Below are 19378 nucleotides of genomic sequence, written 5' to 3' on the forward strand. Positions count from 1 at the left end.
GACATGAAGTCCTTGAAATGAACAGTAGTAACACTTGTGGCCTGACACAAACAGAAACCCTAACTAACTACAGGCCTGGTCTCAGTCTCTCGCATGATCTTACCGACCCGGGTCTACTTTGCATCCGCTGGTGGCTCTGAACAGAACAAACGTCTCTCCAACAAGCATGTGGTACTGCAGTGTATGTTGCTTTGCTCCTCAGCTTTCATCAGCGTTCCTGGCCGCAATCTTCCTTCCTATGGACAGGATCAGGGTCTTGGACACGATCAGCTTCACTTAGCAGCAGCTCTGGTATCTGAGGGATGCTCTCACACCTGGATGCAGTCAGATTCTCTGCTCACACAGTGTCTTAGTTTTCACCTCCCTCTAAGATGGGTGCTCTGTTTTTTCTCTTCCTCTCCAGGCTCTGTGTGAAACTCCATCTCTCATGAATATGGAGAAAAATGTGCAGTCTGTAGCTGTGTTTAGGAAACAGCGGCATATTGTGGCCAAACAGCAGAATGTCAGTCCAGAACATTTCCTGAGGGACAAACAGGACTTTGACACAGGGAAGTCTTTGATTGGAATCAGAATAAACAAGCAAGGGAACGAGCACGTCAGCGCCGGAAAAAAAGTGACTATTGGACAACTGACTCCGATTCTAGTGCCTCGAATGATACACAGTCCCAGGGCATATCTAGTGGTTCAGGCATCAATCGCCCTTTAGAAGAAAAATCAGAAGGGGCCGAGGCAAAACGCAAAAACAAATATGAAAAAAGGCTACAAAAACGGAAACAAGTCTCTTGGAGACGATAATTGAAGAGGACACCACTTCATACAATCTGGTCATCAACCTTACTGGCTACGAGCTACCACCAGGCTGTGAGAAAGTCCTCAACCGAGGCCTTAATTACAGCCTGGTGGAGCAGTTTGACCCTGTCGGGTTTGAGGTTGATTTGTTCAAATCTGTGAGAAAGCTAAACCTGAGAAGGTTTTTTAGCAAGGTACCATGCAGTAGTCGGGAGAAAGGTGAGGGTGAGAAGCCGGCGGCAATAGGACCATTGGGGTTCAACATGACTGCAGACTTCAACCCTATGGAAATATCCTGCCTGGAATGGATGACTGAATCCACTCTGGGCACTTTACCACAGGAGGGTCCACAAGAAGATTTTAGAGGGGGGGGGTGGGATTCATGTTTAATTTCCCCTTGCCCGCCAATAACAGCATAGACATCTTTCAACGTAGGGAACAGGACCTTGATGACGTCACTCCGGTCATCACATGGTACGTCACATGATCTTTTACCATGGTGATGGATCATGTGATGACCGGAGTGACGTCATCAAAGGTCCTGTTCCTGTAATTAATGCTCACCACAGGTCCTGTTCAACAAAGGAGACAGAAGGAGATGCTGGCTACGCGATCAAGTGGACTAAGGTGAGTTAAATATTATTTTTATTTTTTTAACCCCTCCAGCGCTGTTTTACTATGCATTCTGGATTCAGAATGCTATTATTTTCCATTATAACCATGTTATAAGGGAAAATAATACAATCTACAGAACACCGATCTGTGAAGAAGTTCGGGTTTGGGTACCAAACATGCGCAATTTTTCTCACACGAGTGCAAAACGCATTACAATCTTTTGCACTCGCGCGGAAAAATCGCGAGTGTTCCCGCAACGCACCCGCACATTTTCCCGCAACGCCCGTGTGAACCCAGCCTAAAGGACAGATTAGTCCGCCGTTGCTTTCAGGAGAAAAAAACGGAAACTTGGCTGCGGGGGTGGCGTCCCACGGGTTACCGCCATTGCGGAAATTGCCCCTTCTGCAAGTTTAACCCGCAATGGGAAACCTTGATATTTGGGGGTGTACAGCACACAGTGAATAGTTTGATTACTTGCAGAAGTAGATTTGTAGTCTACCTCATACTTTGTATGTGTGGCAGGTTCTATATAGGTTAAACAATAAGGAGTCTTAATGACAGAATAAAGGAACATCTTAATCCCCTCACCTCTGAAAAGGGCTGTCTGCTCCTCATACATCATGTAAAACATGATCATGGGGGAAAAAGTGAAGTACTCAGGTTTGCAGGCATTAAGAACCCACCCCAGGGAGGAGACAGGTATCGGGAGCTACTTAGAAGAGAAAGCAGGTGGATACTGTGCACCGATGCCATGGGTCCCTTGGGACTAAATGAGAAAATAGACATGGGAGTATTCCTGTAGAATTGCTATTATGTTTCAATATACAGGTTTCTGTTTATTGGTTTTAATCAATGCAGATAGCTTCTGCATGGTGAACACACCTTTGACCCTAGTCTGACCTCACAGGTGAGCACCACGTCTGGGCGCCGCCTAGTAACATAGTAACATAGTACATTTTTTTATTTTTTATTTTAATAATTTTCCTTTTATTTTAATCATCTCGACAGTTTACAATTGTACAAAAAGGACCAAACTGATAAGATCATGCCCAACCCACCCCACAAGCCTCCCCCCCCCCACCTTGCAAGGAAAAAAAAAAAGAAAGAAAGAAAAGGGAAACCGAATTAGTGGACCGTACCCCAATCCTTCCACAGTTTACACCACCTTGAACAGGATCCTCTTTGTTTATACAGAACCCTCTCATAACTTTTCACTTTCTCGACCAAACCCAACCAGTTATTACAGTCTGGAGCAGAGGAGGAGAACCATACTCTAGATATAAGAAGCCTGGCTAAAAACATCACCTTGATCAGCAATCTGCATTTTATTGGCTGGCAATTAACTTCCGATAAGTCTCCCAGGACCCATATCCTGGGGGACAAAGGGATGTCAATGTTGAGTTTACGAGCCAGCTTAGTTTGAACCAGTCTCCAATACCTGCCCACCATTGGGCAGTCCCAGAGCAGATGTAAATGGTCTGCCTCGGGGTCACCACAACGTGGGCAGTCAGAGGAAGCTCTAAATCCTCTCCTATATAGCCATATAGGTGTAACATATATTTTGTGCAAAATATTAAATTGTACGACAGTGTGGTTAAAGTTATGTGAAACAAACTTTAAACCTTCCCCTATATTCTCCCTATCTGGAGGGCCCACCTCTGAAAGTACGGAAGACCAGGATCTCTGTCCCGGAGAGAGAACATCCCAAAAATTTTTTTTCATTAAGTGTCTATAGCAGTGGGATATTTTAACTTATGTGACAACTTTCTTACAAATTAAATCATGTAAAAATTCAGGAGTAACATAGTACATAAGGCCGAAAAAAGACATTTGTCCATCCAGTTCGGCCTGTTATCCTGCAAGTTGATCCAGAGGAAGGCAAAAAAAACCTGTGAGGTAGAAGCCAATTTTCCTCACTTTAGGGGAATAAAAAATTCCTTCCCGACTCCAATCAGGCAATCAGAATATCTCCCTGGATCAGCGACCCCTCTCTAGTAGCTATAACCTGTAATATTATTACACTCCAGAAACACATCCAGGCCCCTCTTGAATTCCTTCATTGTACTCACCATCACCACCTCCTCAGGCAGAGAGTTCCATAGTCTCACTGCTCTTACCATAAAGAATCATTTTCTATGTTTGTGTACAAACCTTCTTTCCTCCAGACGCAGAGGATGTCCCCTCGTCACAGTCACAGTCCTGGGGATAAATAGATGATGGGATAGATCTCTGTACTGCCCCCTGATATATTTATACATAGTAATTAGATCTCCCCTCAGTCGTCTTTTTTCTAACGTGAATAACCCTTATTTTGATAATCTTTCAGGGTACTGTAGTTGCCCCATTCCAGTTATTACTTTAGTTGCCCTCCTCTGGATCCTCTCCAGCTCTGCTATGTCTGCCTTGTTCACTAGAGCCCAGAACTGTACACAGTACTCCATGTGTGGTCTGACTAATGATTTGTAAAGTAGTAGGAATATGTTCTCATCACGGGCATCTATGCCCCTTTTGATGCAACCCATTATCTTATTGGCGTTGGCAGCAGCTGCCTGACACTGTTTTTTGCAGCTTAGTTTGCTGTTTCTTAAAATTCCTAGATCCTTTTCCATGTCAGTGTTACCGAGTGTTTTACCATTTAGTATGTACGGGTGACTTGCATTATTCCTTCCCATGTGCATAACTTTACATTTGTCAGTGTTAAAACTTATCTGCCCAAGCCTGCAATCTATCCAGATCCCTCTGTAGTAGTATACTGTCCTCTGTAGTATATATACAGTATACTGTCCTCTGTAGTATATATATACAGTATACTGTCCTCTGTAGTATATATACAGTATACTGTCCTCTGTAGTATATATACAGTATACTGTCCTTTTCAGTGTTAATTACTTTACACAGTTTAGTGTCACCTGCGAAAATTGATATTTTACTATGCAAGCCTTCTACAAGATCATTAATAAATATATTGAAGAGAATAGGGCCCAATACTGACCCCTGAGGTACCCCACTAGTGACAGTGACCCAATCTGAGTGTGTACCGTTAATAACCACCCTCTGTTTTCTATCATTGAGCCAGTTACTTACCCACTTACAGACGTTTTCTCCCAGTCCGAGCATTCTCATTTTATATACTAACCTTTTATGCGGTACAGTGTCAAATGCTTTGGAGAAGTCCAGATATACGACATCCATTGATTCGCCGCTGTCAAGTCTAGAACTTACCTCCTCATAACTGATTAAATTAGTTTGACATGACTGATCCCTCACGAAGCCATGCTGATATGGCGTTATTTGCTTATTTCCGTTAAGATGCTCTAACATAGCATCTCTCAGAAAACCTTCAAACAGTTTACCCACAACAGATGTTAAACTTACCGGCCTATAGTTTCCAGGCTCTGTTTTTGGACCCTTTTTGAATATTGGCACCACATTTGCCATGCGCCAATCCTGTGGGACATTCCCTGTCAGTATAGAGTCCGCAAATATCATAAATAAGGGTCTGGCTATGACATAACTTAATTCCCTTAGGATACGGGGGTGTATGCCATCCGGTCCTGGCAATTTGTCTATTTTGATCTTTTTAAGTCGCTGCTTAACTTCTTCCTGGGTCAGACAGGTCGCTGTACTTCTTCCTGGGTCAGACAGGACATTTTTAATGGCGAATTTATTTCAACATTTAGCATTTCATCTGACAGTTTAGATTCCTCAGTGAATACACTGGAGAAAAAAATATTTAACAGCTTTGCTTTCTCCTCGTCGCTCTCTGCGACTCCCCCCTCATTACTTTTTAAAGGGCCGACACCTTCAGATTTATACTTTTTAACATTTATATAATTGAAGAACATTTTAGGGTTAGTTTTACTCTCTTTGGCAATTAATCTCTCGGTCTCTAGTTTGGCTGCTTTTATTTTTTTTTTACATGTTCTGTTTTTTTCCTTATAGTTTTTCAGTGCTTCCGTGCTACCCTCCTGTTTTAGTGTTTTATATGCTTTCTTTTTGTCATTTATTGCTTTCTTTACAGTTCTGTTTATCCACATTGGTTTCTTTTTGTTCCTTAACCTTTTATTCCCATACAGTATGTACCTCTCACAATGAGATTTTAGGATGTTTTTAAAGATATCCCATTTTGTGGCTGTATTTTTATTTTTGAGGACTTTGTCCCAGTTAGTTAGGCCTATGGCCTCTCTTAGTTGGCTAAATTTAGCTTTTTTGAAGTTTGGTATTTTTGTTCCTCCCTGTAGAAACGCTCTTTTGAATGATAATTGGAAGGTTATTACTTTATGGTCACTATTTCCCAGGTGTCCCCCGACCTGCACGTCTGTTGTTCTGTCAGGTCTATTGGTTAATACTAAGTCCAGTATGGCCGTCCCTCTAGTCGGGTCCTGAACCAGTTGGGAGAGGTAATTGTCTTTGGTTATTGCCAAGAATCTGTTTCCTTTATGAGATATACAAGTTTTAGTTTCCCAGTCTATATCTGGGTAGGTAGTTGAAGTTCCCCATAATAACCACCTCATTATGATTTGCCGCCTTGTCTATCTCGTTTAGTAGTAGATTTTCTGTGGACTCTGGTATATTAGGTGGTTTATAATAAACTCCTATTAGTAATTTATTGTTGTTTTTAGCTCCATGTATCTCTACCCACAGTGACTCCACATGTTCATGTCCCTCACTTATATCTTCTCGGACTGTGGGCTTTAGACAGGACTTTACATAAAGGCAAATCCCTCCCCCTCTCCGGTTTTGACGATCCTTTCTAAACAGACTGTAACCTTGCACATTAACGGCCCAGTCATAGCTATCATCCAGCCATGTCTCAGTTATTCCCACTGTCATAGCTATCATCCAGCCATGTCTCAGTTATTCCCACTATGTCATAGTCCTCCTCACACATCACTAATTCCAGTTCACCAGTTTTATTAGTCAGGCTTCTGGCATTAGTATACATACATTTGAGAGGTTTATGTATATTTTTTACCCTATACCTTTCCTTCTGAACTGTTCTAGTCCCTCCTTCCATTCCTCCCCCAGTGCCACTACCTTGCCCCCGGTCTCTATCTGCACTATCTTCCCCTTCTATAGTGTAATTACCCTCCCCCCCAGTCCCTAGTTTAAACACTCCTCCAACCTTCTAGCCATCTTTCTCCCCAGCACAGCTGCCCCTTCCCCATTGAGGTGCAGCCCGTCCCTACGATAGAGCCTGTAGCCGACAGAGAAGTCGCCCAGTTCTCCAGGAACCCAAACCCCTCCATCCTACACCAGTTCTTGAGCCACTTGTTAATTTCCCTAATCTCCCGCTGCCTTTCTTGTGTGGCCCGTGGTACAGGTAGTATTTCGGAAAATACTACCTTTTGAGGTCCTTGCCCTAAGCTTTTGACCTAAATCCCTGAAATCATTTTTAAGGACTCTCCACCTACCCCTAACTTTCTCATTGGTTCCGATATGGACCATGACCGCTGGATCTTCTCCAGCCCCTCCCAGTAATCTGTCAACCCGATCCGCGATGTGTCGAACTCTAGCGCCATTGTGATGTCAGACAAGGGGTGTGCACACAGCTTTAAAGGGAACCTGTCATGTGGATATTTGATTATAATCTAACTAATTATATACAATCATTACTAAAAAGTACCTTAGATGTATTCACTTACTGGTGTGACAGATGGTTACCTCATAATATACACACAAAGATGCCACATGCTAATGAGCTGATTTGAGTCCAGCGTGATGTCATTGAGTCCAGCGTATATTTAATTCAGAGCTATAGCCACTCCCCTGCCCACCTGCTGCTGATTCATATGGAAAATAACTGTCAATCAGCAGCCGGTAGGCGGGAAGAGTCAGGAGCTTATGAATATTCATGACTCATCATTATCAGCTGGAGCTTTTCAATACAAGGTGTTGGCAGATTGACTGGGTCAATTAAAGAAAGTGACCCAGCATTTTGCTAAGAGAATCAGTCACTTATTTATGTTGCCCTTAGTTAGGACACCATAAAACAGGTGACAGGTTCCCTTTAAAAGCAGTCATTTCTTTGCTGCTGATATACTGGCCTGACGAAGCGCTATACACGCGAAACGGCCATCGTTGCAATTCCCTTGCACTGCAGGTACGTGTCCACCCGCTGCCGTCTGTGTTCTTTTACATGTATCCTCATGTTGGAATATACAATAAAGAACAACCGCAACTAATGGTGAGTGCTGCTGGACTTTCTTAGCTTTTTCTTAAATTTTATTTAATCTACACAAACAGTGTTCAGACAAGGAGAGCCGTTTCCCCATCTCACACTCGCACAGTCGCATATCGCCTGCCTGTCCTGTCAAAGTTTCATACTGTACTGCTGCCGATTTTGAAAAAGGATACATTTTTGGACCCCTTGTTCAGACCAAGCCAATGCCTTTTCCCATACTTTTGCGTGTGCAGGTATATAGATAGATCGATTATGACCAGGGACAAGATCTGCATGGAGTTTGTAGGTCCTCCCTATGTTCACGTGGGTTTCCTCTGGGTTTATTCCCAGACTCCGAATACATACTGATAGGGAATTTAGATTGTGAGCCCCATTGGGGACAGAGTGATGCTAATGTTTGTAAAGTGCTGTGGAATATAGTAGCTATAAGTGCATAAAATAAAAAGATCAACCACGTACATTACTATGTAGTGAAATGTGTCTTTTCATTTGGCAGTTCCACAGCTGTCATTATACTTCAGCGCAAAAGACAAATTTTGTCTTTATTGCGGAGCTATTAGAATAGACGCCACGAGTTTAGATGAATTCTGTCATGAATATTCATTATTTTGTATGTCTGGCCAGCTGCTTGTTCAAGGCCAAGTGGAGACTATTATAAGTTTATGGAGATATCGGGAGATTTATGACCTCTTGGAGTAAAATAGACGGATGGCTGAGATCCATGTGGTCAGCGTTATTTCTGTTGAGATGGAAACATCTTAAATAAAGATTTTGCTGCCTACAAAAACCTGTGATATACTGTATTGTCACCGTTTTGGGCTTCTCAGTTCTCTTCACTGTAATCCTCAGCACAATGTGGCAAATGAGAGAAAACAACGGCTGGTGCCCATAGGGTAAGTATATTGGAATTGGTCGTCTGTGATGAGTTGGATATGCTCATTTTCTTTTGTTGCTCAACACTACCGTAGGCGTCAGGTCGTCTCTAAAGGCTGGTGCTGCCGATGTCCTCTGGATCCTCACTGCATGGGCACTCAGGAGATAGAAGCAACGTGGGGTTCAGCAGCTGAAAAAAACTTCAACTCCACTGACATCTTTAGACACAATTGCAACCGAGACATATGCGATAGGATAAGTTCTGTATTGAAGAGCCCTATGATAGTAGCCTCTCAGTAGCCTTCTGCTCTTCATGCTGATGGTTGCTAAGAAGGAAGACGCAGGCACAAGTGAATTCAAGGAAGTCAAACAGGTAAAGGTGTTCCCTTCTCCATACATACTCTATACAAACTCCCATATTGCTCCCACATGCTGGGATGGCAGCTGCCCCAATGCGCCTTCCTTCAAGGCAGCGCCGAAAGGCGGGTTGGGTCAGGTGCCATCCTGTAGCGTGGGAGCAATGTGGGATTTCGTATAGGAGTTTGTATAGAGGAGGGAATGCCTTTACCTGTTTGACTTCCCTGAATTGACTTGTGCCTGTATCTTCCTTCTTCTCAGCAATCATCGGCATGAAGAGCAGAGGGCCACTGAGAGACTTGAACTAGGAGCACGTTTACTCCTGAAGAAGCTACAAGAGCGAAATGTGCGTCAAGGCATCTATCTAGGTATATTCCAGCTCTCTTCCCCTGATCATGTCTACAGGTGAGCCCAGTGGGGGTTAATATGTAAATATGTTTGATCATTTTCCAGCCTTTATTCATTATGGGACGTCCCTTTTATATATTATTTTGTAACTGGATATAGGCTTGGTTATATGTAACAAAACATGAAAAAAAAGGGGATACAAAACATCCTGCACGATATGATACTAAATATGCGGATGTGCCTGGCTACATTTATAAAGTCACAGAGAATAATGCACTATAGTAATAGATGCAAACATACCATATGCACTAAGCCCTCACATGTTGATCAAAATACATCTGTGCCCACCTACCCAGCGCCAAGGTGGCCTCAGTTCAGGCAGGTCCTACGCTAAACCTACCTATGCCGTTATGCATCTACTGTATGTTCAGGGTGGTACATACAGGTGTGTGTGCTCCTCCTCTCACCGGTTGCTGATGCACATGGAGGTAACTAGGAGTAACACACTATATGTGCGGGGTCAGCGCTCCTCAACATAGATGCATAGGTAGGTTTAGCGTACGACCTGAAATGAGACCACCTTGGCGCTGGGTAGGTGGGAACAGATGTATTTTGATCAAAATATATTGGCTAAGTGTCTCAGATTTTATTACTAGAGTGAGGGCTTAGTCCATATGTTATGTTTGCATCTATTACTATAGCGCATTATTCTCTGTGACTTGGTAATATGTAACCTGAATTTTACTATTTTGTCTCCATGTAATCCCTTCTTTTGGGGCATGTCATATATTCTTTTCAGGGGCAGTTGGGCTGTGTTTCCATACATTGTTACCTATTTCTGACATTGTTATCCCCGATATATGGTGTTTTATATATATTTTTTTTGATTCTGTATAATAAACTGATATTTTGTGATATTTTTATGGGTATGTTTTTCTTGTTCCTGTGCCCTTCATTGTCTGGTTCATTATGATTACTACGATACCACATTTATATAAGCTTTCTTGTGTTTCAATACTGAAAAAAATTAACATTGATAAAAATTATTTTTTTCTTTTCATCACCGTTTTTTGACCCCTATAACTTTTTTTTTGTTATGTCTACAGAACTGTGTGGGGGCCCCTTTTTTGGCGGAGTTGTTACCCATTTCTTGCCCGGCACCTCAGCCCTGCAGAGCTCTCCCTGCCTGTCAGTAGAGGGGCTGGCTGCTGGGGTCTTGTCTCTGGCACTGTCTCATATGGAGCACACGTCTTCTCTGGTTCTTAAAGGAACACCTGAACAATATTTTTCACCCACCTATGACTGGACTCCTGAAGGTACTTAAGGTGCCTTTTCCAAAAGGGAGGAACCTCAGAAATAGGTTTCTCTAGCTTTCTAGATCCTGCGAAGGTCCTATAATGCATTTTTCTGCCTCTGTACCAACTTCTGCCTGGTTCCTGACTCTCTGCCTTCTGACCTGACCTGTGCTTGTTCACCCTTCTCACCCTGTGCTGACTACCTTTAGTCTAATTTGCATGAACTCTGCCTGTCCTGACCATGGTCTGCCACTGACTATGAGCTTTGCCTGACCCTTTAGTGATTCACACTGGTTTCTCTGACCCCTGCGGGATAACCACACTGGGACTATTCAAACAGGTAACAGCCTGGTGGCTCCCCTGCAGTGAAGCCCAGATCCTTGTATAGAGGGTTAATGGTTGAAAACTAGGGGACTACCAGGATAACGCTCTCAGGACTAGCCCAAACTCAAACCAGTTGGTTAGAATGGTGGATCCACATCATCTGTCTGTAACACTCTGTATCAGTAAAAAGACCCTGAAAAAATTTTGATTACTGGCAGACCTTCATGTTTCACAGATGTGTCTTTGTGAGTTAAGCTGCCAGTTTATGCCACTCCAGACATTATTTTACCTGTCAAATAGACTATTACATGTTTTTCTGTGAGTAATGCCTGTGCAGGTTCTGCACCAACCAAAGCAATTACCAAGATCCTGCTTCAACACATCTCAGATCTGAAAGGAGCAATCCAGGGTCACTCATAATTCAGGCTCTAAAGGTGCATACTCCATAACAGGGCTTGGTAAGTGTCAGTTGTCTTATGAACAAGATGAAATTTATTAGAAGCCTCATGGAATCATAGGAGTTACTGATGACTCAGGATGGATGAAGTAACAGATCGGCTTCCCAAAAATAATTCACTTTATCAGCAAATATTTAGTAGCAGTAAAGTACCGGCACTCACTCTTGAATTCTTGCAAATATTTATTTATTGCCACATATCTGTATCTGTCAGATACAGATATGTGGCAATAAATGAATATATTTGCAAGACTTTAAGAGCGAGTGCCGATACTTTACTGCTACTAATTATATGGGACGCCAATCCTAGGACACGTGCACCGCCACGCCATATCGGCAGTGCCGACTGATCTACAATACATTTATCAGCAAATATGTCATCTGCTAGTGTAAGCCATTAACATAGAGCAAGAGTCTTCAGGAAATGAGATTTCTTTACACAGAACAGAAGATGGATTTCATAGTTAAATTGAGTTTGCATTGAAATAATAATTTGTATCACCTTGGTGATTATCAAAAACACCAGATTATCAGAATGTACCTGTAAGATATCCTAACCATATTCTTGTACATGGGGGGCAATATTATAGTACGGTAGTTATATTCTTATACATAGGAGGCAGTATTATAGTAGTTATATTCTTTTAAATAGGAGCAGTATTATAGTAGTTATATTCTTGTACATAGGAGCAGTATTATAGTAGTTATATTCTTGCACATAGAAGGCAGTATTATAGTAGTTATATTCTTGTACATAGGAGTCATATTATAGTAGTTATATTCTTGTACATAGGAGCAGTATTATAGTAGTTATATTCTTGTACATAGGAGGCAGTATTATAGTAGTTATAGTCTTGTACATAGGAAGCAGTATTATAGTAGTTATATTCCTGTACATAGGAGCAGTATTATAGTAGTTATATTCTTATACATAGGAGCAGTATTATAGTAGTTATATTCTTATACATAAAAGGCAGTATTATAGTAGTTATAGTCTTGTACATAGGAGGCAGTATTATAGTAGTTATATTCTTATACATAAAAGGCAGTATTATAGTAGTTATATTCTTGTACATTAGGGCAGTATTATAGTAGTTATATTCTTGTACATAGGAGCAGTATTATAGTAGTTATATTCTTGTACATAGGAGCAGTATTATAGTAGTTATATTCTTGTACATAGGAGCAGTATTGTAGTAGTTATATACTTGTACATAGGAGGCAGTGTTATAGTAGTTATATTCTTGCACATAGGAGGCAGTATTATAGTAGTTATATTCCTGTACATAGGAGGCAGTATTATAGTAGTTATATTCTTGTACATTGGAGCAGTATTATAGTAGTTATATTCCTGTACATAGGAGGCAGTATTATAGTAGTTATATTCTTGTAAATAGGAGCAGTATTATAGTAGTTATATTCTTGTACATAGGAGGCAGTATTATAGTAATTATATTCTTGTATATAGGAGGCAGTATTATAGTAGTTATATTCTTGTACATAGGAGCAGTATTATAGTAGTTATATTCTTGTACATAGGAGGCAGTATTATAGTAGTTATATTCTTGTACATAGGAGCAGTATTATAGTAGTTATATTCTTGTACATAGGAGCAGTATTATAGTAGTCATATTCTTGTACATAGGAGCAGTATTATAGTAGTTATATTCTTGTACATAGGAGGCAGTATTATAGTAGTTATATTCTTGTACATAGGAGCAGATTATAGTAGTTATATTCTTGTACATAGGAGCAGTATTATAGTAGTTATATTCTTGTACATAGGAGGCAGTATTATAGTAGTTATATTCTTGTACATAGGAGCAGTATTATAGTAGTTATATTATTGTACATAGGAGCAGTATTATAGTAGTTATATTATTGTACATAGGAGCAGTATTATAGTAGTTATATTATTGTACATAGGAGCAGTATTATAGTAGTTATATTATTGTACATAGGAGCAGTATTATAGTAGTTATATTATTGTACATAGGAGCACTATTTTAACCTGATAGTGAACAATACAGACATCCAGAGCCCTGTACATGTATGGCACTGCCATGGGATTAAAGCTCCTGAATTATCAGTGATCTCAGGGGTTTCCCAAGGAAAAGAGAGAAATGTTTTATTACAGCTTCTGTTTCCTCCTTTCTTTTATATATGGCGCTTAATGAGCACCATGACAGTCAATAGTTCCCGCTTCTAGGTGATCATGTGACCACCGGGTGTCTTAGGCAGAGAACTAGCTCTGTCTTTGTATAATGCCCCCAGAGAGGGCTGTTTTCCACTGTTACTGGGGCTTCTTTGGATATATAATCTTAAAAAAAAAGGGAAAAACATAATTACATAAAAATAAAAGCAAAAAATACAAAAATGAAAATGCATTTGCCTACTGAAATAGTCACCATCCTCAATCCGTTCACGTGAAACTGTATAAATATTACATATCAAAAATCAAATATTTGAAAACATTTTGTGTGAGTTTGTATCTTTTAAAAGCTATAGTTTGAAAAAAATTTAATTTTTATACAGAATGTTTTGCAATTTTTCCCAAATTAAACCTAAAAAAGAGAAAATAAAAATCACATAAAAAGACACATTAATAAAAAGTGTCACGTAAAAAAAGTCACAAATTATTTTGGTAGTCTAACAATTAAAAATAGATGATAAAACACAATGGTGGAGATTTGTCAAACTGGTGTAAAGTCGAACTGGCTAAGGGTGGGTTCGCATTGGCGTTATTGAATTACGTTATAGGTTACGGAATGCAGAACGGAAGCCTTTAAAGGGTTTCTACCACCAGAAATACTGTTATGTAGCTGACTGACATTAGCGATTCGCTAATGTCAGCACTACATAGCAGTATGTTTCTAACATTAGTCCCTGCAGCCGTTTTTGTTAAAAAAGCACTTTTATAATATGCTAATGAGCCTCTGGTGCCCTGTTCTGCCCGCCCAGCTCCTCTTGATTGATGCCACTGTTCCCTGCATCGTTGGCGAAATCCCGCGCCTGCGCCGTTCACTTCTGTCTTCGGCGCAGGCGCAGTGAGTGAAGGCCCCTCTCCTGATGCCGGCTTTCTCACTGTGACGTAGTCGGCGCAGGCGCAGTGAGGAATCCGGCACCAGGATCGCATCATTCACTCACTGCGCCTGCACCGAACACAGAAGTGAACGGCGCAGGCGCGGGATTTTGTCAACGATGCAGTGGACCGTGGCATCAATCAAGAGGAGCTGGGCGGGCAGAACAGGGGACCTGGGCGGGATAAAGGGTGAGTGGACGGAGCCTCTAGGTGCTGATTTTACGCCCACATAGCACCTAGAGGCTCATTAGCATATAATAAAAGTGCTTTTTTTACAAAAACGGCTGCAGGGACTAATGTTAGAAACATACTGTTATGTAGTGCTGACATTAGCGCATCACTAATGTCAGTCAGCTACATAACAGTATTTCTGGTGGTAGAAACTCTTTAACCCCTTAAGGACCTTGCCATTTTTCACCTTAAAGACCAGGCCATTTTTTTCAAATCTGACGTGTTACTTTACGTGGTAATAACTTTAAAACGCTTTTACTTATCCAGGCCATTCTGTGATGTTTTCTCGTCACATATTGTACTTCATGACAGTGGTAAAATTGAGAAAAAAATATTTAATTTATAAAAAAATAACAAATTTACCCAAAATTTGGAAAAATTAGCAAATTTTAATTTCTCTACTTTTATAATAGATACTGTAAGAAGGTACCTGGAATCATCGTTGATGGAAGGTATCTGTCACCGAGGTTCCTGGCCTCAGTGAAGTAAAAACCGGTATTTTATGTGTCAGCAGCAGCTATTGCTAATTGACACCTTGAGATTTAGCATGTCTGTCATAGCTGATCCGAAACGGCTCTTACTGGGAGTAGTCAAAGTGCTGGGTGGGTGACTACTCCCCATGTTCCAGGCCAGATTTTGCCAGGCATAAAAACCAGCCAGCACTGCCAGGTGTGGTGGATTTACCTCCCTCTGAAAGGGGAGCTCAGGAGTATGTGTGCTGTGAACTGAGGGCTGTGCTGGGATTTAAGGTTTGAGCAGGGCTGGAGGACTCAGGCCCCTCTAAAGGCGAAAAGGCCGCCTATGGACTTGAGGCTGAATTGCTAACAGGGTGTGAATTAACACCCAGGAGAAAAGGTGACTTTTATTGTTTATAGACATAGACTTTCCTTGTGTGTGAACAAACACCAAACCACCTGCGTTTTGTGATATACCTTATCTGCATTTTGTTGTACACCAATGTGTGAATAAACACCCCTGTTTGATTCAAGAACTGTGTACTTTGCCTCTATACTGCATCCGCTAGTCCTAACTACCAGAGCGAATCCACACAATAGTAATAACTCCAAAAATAATTATTACTTTTCATTCCCCATATGTCTACTTCATGTTTGGATCATTTTGTGAATGCCATTTTATTTTTTGGGGGACATTAGAAGGCTTAGAAGTTTAAAAGCAAATCTTGAAATTTTTTACAAAATTTCCAAAACCCACTTTTTAAGGACCAGTTCAGGTCTGAAGTCACTTTGTGAGGCCTACATAATAGAAACCACCCAGAAATGACCCCATTTTAGAAACTACACCCGTCAAAGTATTAAAAACTGATTTTACAAACTCTGTTAGCCCTTTAGGTGTTCCACAAGAATTTATGTAAAATGGAGATGAAATTTCAGAATTTCACTTTTTTGGCAGATTTTCTATTTTAATCCATTTTTTTTATGCTAACAAAGCAAGGGTTAACAAAACTCAATATTTATTGCCCTGATTCTGTAGTTTACAGAAACACCCTATATGTGGTCATAAACTGCTGTACGGGCACACGGCAGGGCGCAGAAGGAAAGGAACGCCATATGGTTTTTGGAAGGCCGGTTTCACTGGAATAATTTTAAGCTGCCATGTCACATTTGAAGCCCCCCTGATGCACCTCTAGAGTAGAAACTCCCAAAAAATTACCCCATTTTGGAAACTACGGGATAAGTTGGCAGTTTTGTTGGTTCTATTTTAGGGTACATATGATTTTTGGTTGGTCTATATTACACTGTTTGTAAGGCAAGGTACCAAAAAATTCGCAAACTTTATGGCGAATATTCGGCCAAAAATTTGCGAAATATCGCGAATTCGAATATTGCCTACGCCACTCATTACTAGTATTTTTATAGAGCTGGTTGTTACGGACGCGACAGTACCAAATATTTTTTGGTTGTTTGTTTCAGTTTTACATAATAAAGCATTTTTTTTTTTATGATTTTTTTGTGTCTCCATATTCTGAAAGCCATAGTTTTTTATTTTTTTTTCATTTTAGGCGACTGTCTTATGTAGGGCTCATTTATTTCGGTATGAGATTACGGTTTGATTGGTACTATTTTAGGGTGCATATGACTTTTTGATCGCTTGGTATTATACTTTTTGTGATGTAAGGTGACAAAAAATGGCTTCTTTGACACACTTTTTATTACATTTTTTTACAGTATTCACCTGAGTGGTTAGATCATGTGATATTTTTATAAAGCAGGTTGTTATGGAGGTGGCAATACCTAATATGTATACTTTTTTTTTATTTATTTAACTTTAGCACAATACTAGCAGTTTGATTGGTACTATTTAGGGGGGCATACACCTTTTTGATCACTTGGTGTTGCAATTTTTGTGATGTAAGGTGACGAACAATGTCTTTTTTTACACTGTTTTTATTTTATTCACCTGTTTTTATTGTTCACCTGAGGGGTTAGTTCATGTAATATTTTTATACAGCAGGTTCTTATGGACGCGGCGATACCTAATATGTATACTTTTTCTTTATTTAAGTTTTACACAATTACAACATTTTTTAAACCAAAAAAATCTTATTTTAGTGTCTCCATATTCTGAGAGCCATAGTTTATTTTTATTTTTTGGGCAATTGTCTTAGGTAGGATCTCATTTTTTGCAGGCTGAGATTACAGTTTGATTGGTACTATTTTGGAGTGCGTATGACTTTTTGATCGCTTGGTATTACACTTTTTGTGATGTAAGGTGACAAAAAAAATTGCTTTTTTACAGTGTTTTTTTTTGTTTTGTTTTTCCGGTGTTCACCCCAGGGGGTTCAAGAAAAGCAGTTGTCGAGGCTCACCTGGTCCCAAGTTGCAATGGAAGCACGGATATTCGCCAGGAACTAAGTGATGGTAGAAATGTAAATAAAGAAGGAGATCCAGCTTCCAGACAACGTATAAATGCTTTAATGAAAAGGTGCTAAAATCCAGACATGTACATCAGGTCTACGCGTTTCAGATCAATAAATTCAGATCCTTACTCATGAGTAAGGATCTGAATTTATTGATCTGAAACGCGTAGACCTGATTTACATGTCTGGATTTTAGCACCTTTTTTTATTAAAGCATTTATACGTTGTCTGGAAGCTGGATCTCCTTCTTCATTCACCTGAGGGGTTAGTTCATGTGATATTTTTATATAGCAGGTTCTTACAGACGTGGAGATACCTAAGGGTACTTTCACACTTGCGGCAGAGGATTCCGACAGGCAGTTCCGATGGCTAAGGTGAGAGAGTTCAAACCTCCATCTATGCCGCAGTCAGCGCTGACTGCGGCCTATGAGGGGTTAATCCACCGGCATCGGCGTTATCACCGATGCTGATGGATGTAGCAGGGATCCAGCTGTCAGTAACAGCCGGATATCTGCCGCTGATCGCGGCACCGCACGTGGGGGAAGAGAAGGACCGCAGGACGAGAATGCACCGGTCCTTTAGGACGTGCATTCTCGTCCTGTGTCCTTAAGGAGTTAAGAGGCATTCTGTTTTACTCTGTCCTAATGCATGTCTATATGAGGCCAAATCATCGTTCCGTTTGTTTCCGTTATACATGACGGAAAAAATAGTCCTGTCGACAAACGCAACCGTTATTTTGCTGCATAGACATGTATTAGGATGGAGTAAAGCGGAATGCCTCTTAAAGGTTTCCATTTTGCATTCTGTTATAATCCGTTTTACCTCTGTTATAATAGAACCTGTAAGGGCAAATCTGCCCTTTGCCAGTTCTACTTTACACCAGATTTGATAAATCTCCCCCTATGTGCACTAAATCACCAAAAAGTGTCTCATTAACATTTTCAGACCTAGTCATTAAAGGGTACATCTGTGATTATTACACATGTAATGTGAATATCCGCCGCGACTGTAGTAGGTAAAGATAACACCTGAAATATTTTCACATCTTCCCGCTCATTAGAATATCCTCGCTTCTCTCCTCGTGTTAATTACTAAGTGTTGTCATAGTTGGGATCATTCTGTTGTCAGGATTGTGGAGCTGGGTTGGTAAATAGCCTTAGGCCTCATGCACACGACCGTTGTTCTGGTCCGCATCCGAGCCACAGTTTTTGCGGCTCGGGTACGGACCTATTCACTTCAATGGGGCCGCAAAAGATGACATACGACGCGACATAATTCAAGACATACGACGCGTTTCATAAATTCTCGTAATTTGCAGTGCATCGCCCTGTCAATCTCTTTCCAACTCCCAGTAATAATAAACACAGTGATGTCACAGTACAGGGATAATAAACACAGTGATGTCACAGTGCAGAGATAATACACACAGTGATGTCACAGTGCAGGGATAATAAACTCAGTGATGTCACAGTACAGGGATAATAAACACAGTGATGTCACAGTACAGGAATAATAAACACAGTGATGTCACAGTACAAGGATAGTAAACACAGTGATGTCACAGTATAGGGGTAATAAACACAGCGATGTCACAGAACAGAGACAATAAACACAGCGATGTCACAGTACAGGATAATAAACACAGTGATGTCACAGTACAGGAACAATAAACACAGTGATGTCACAGTACAGAGACAATAAACACAGTGATATCACAGTACAGAGACAATAAACACAGTGATGTCACAGTGCAGAGACAATAAACACAGTGATGTCACAGTACAGGGATAATAAACACAGTGATGTCACAGTACAGGAACAATAAACACAGTGATGTCACAGTACAGAGACAATAAACACAGTGATATCACAGTACAGAGACAATAAACACAGTGATGTCACAGTGCAGAGACAATAAACACAGTGATGTCACAGTGCAGGGATA

This window comes from Bufo bufo, chromosome 5 (assembly GCF_905171765.1).
Source record: "Bufo bufo chromosome 5, aBufBuf1.1, whole genome shotgun sequence".
Classification (NCBI taxonomy): Eukaryota; Metazoa; Chordata; class Amphibia; order Anura; family Bufonidae; genus Bufo; species Bufo bufo.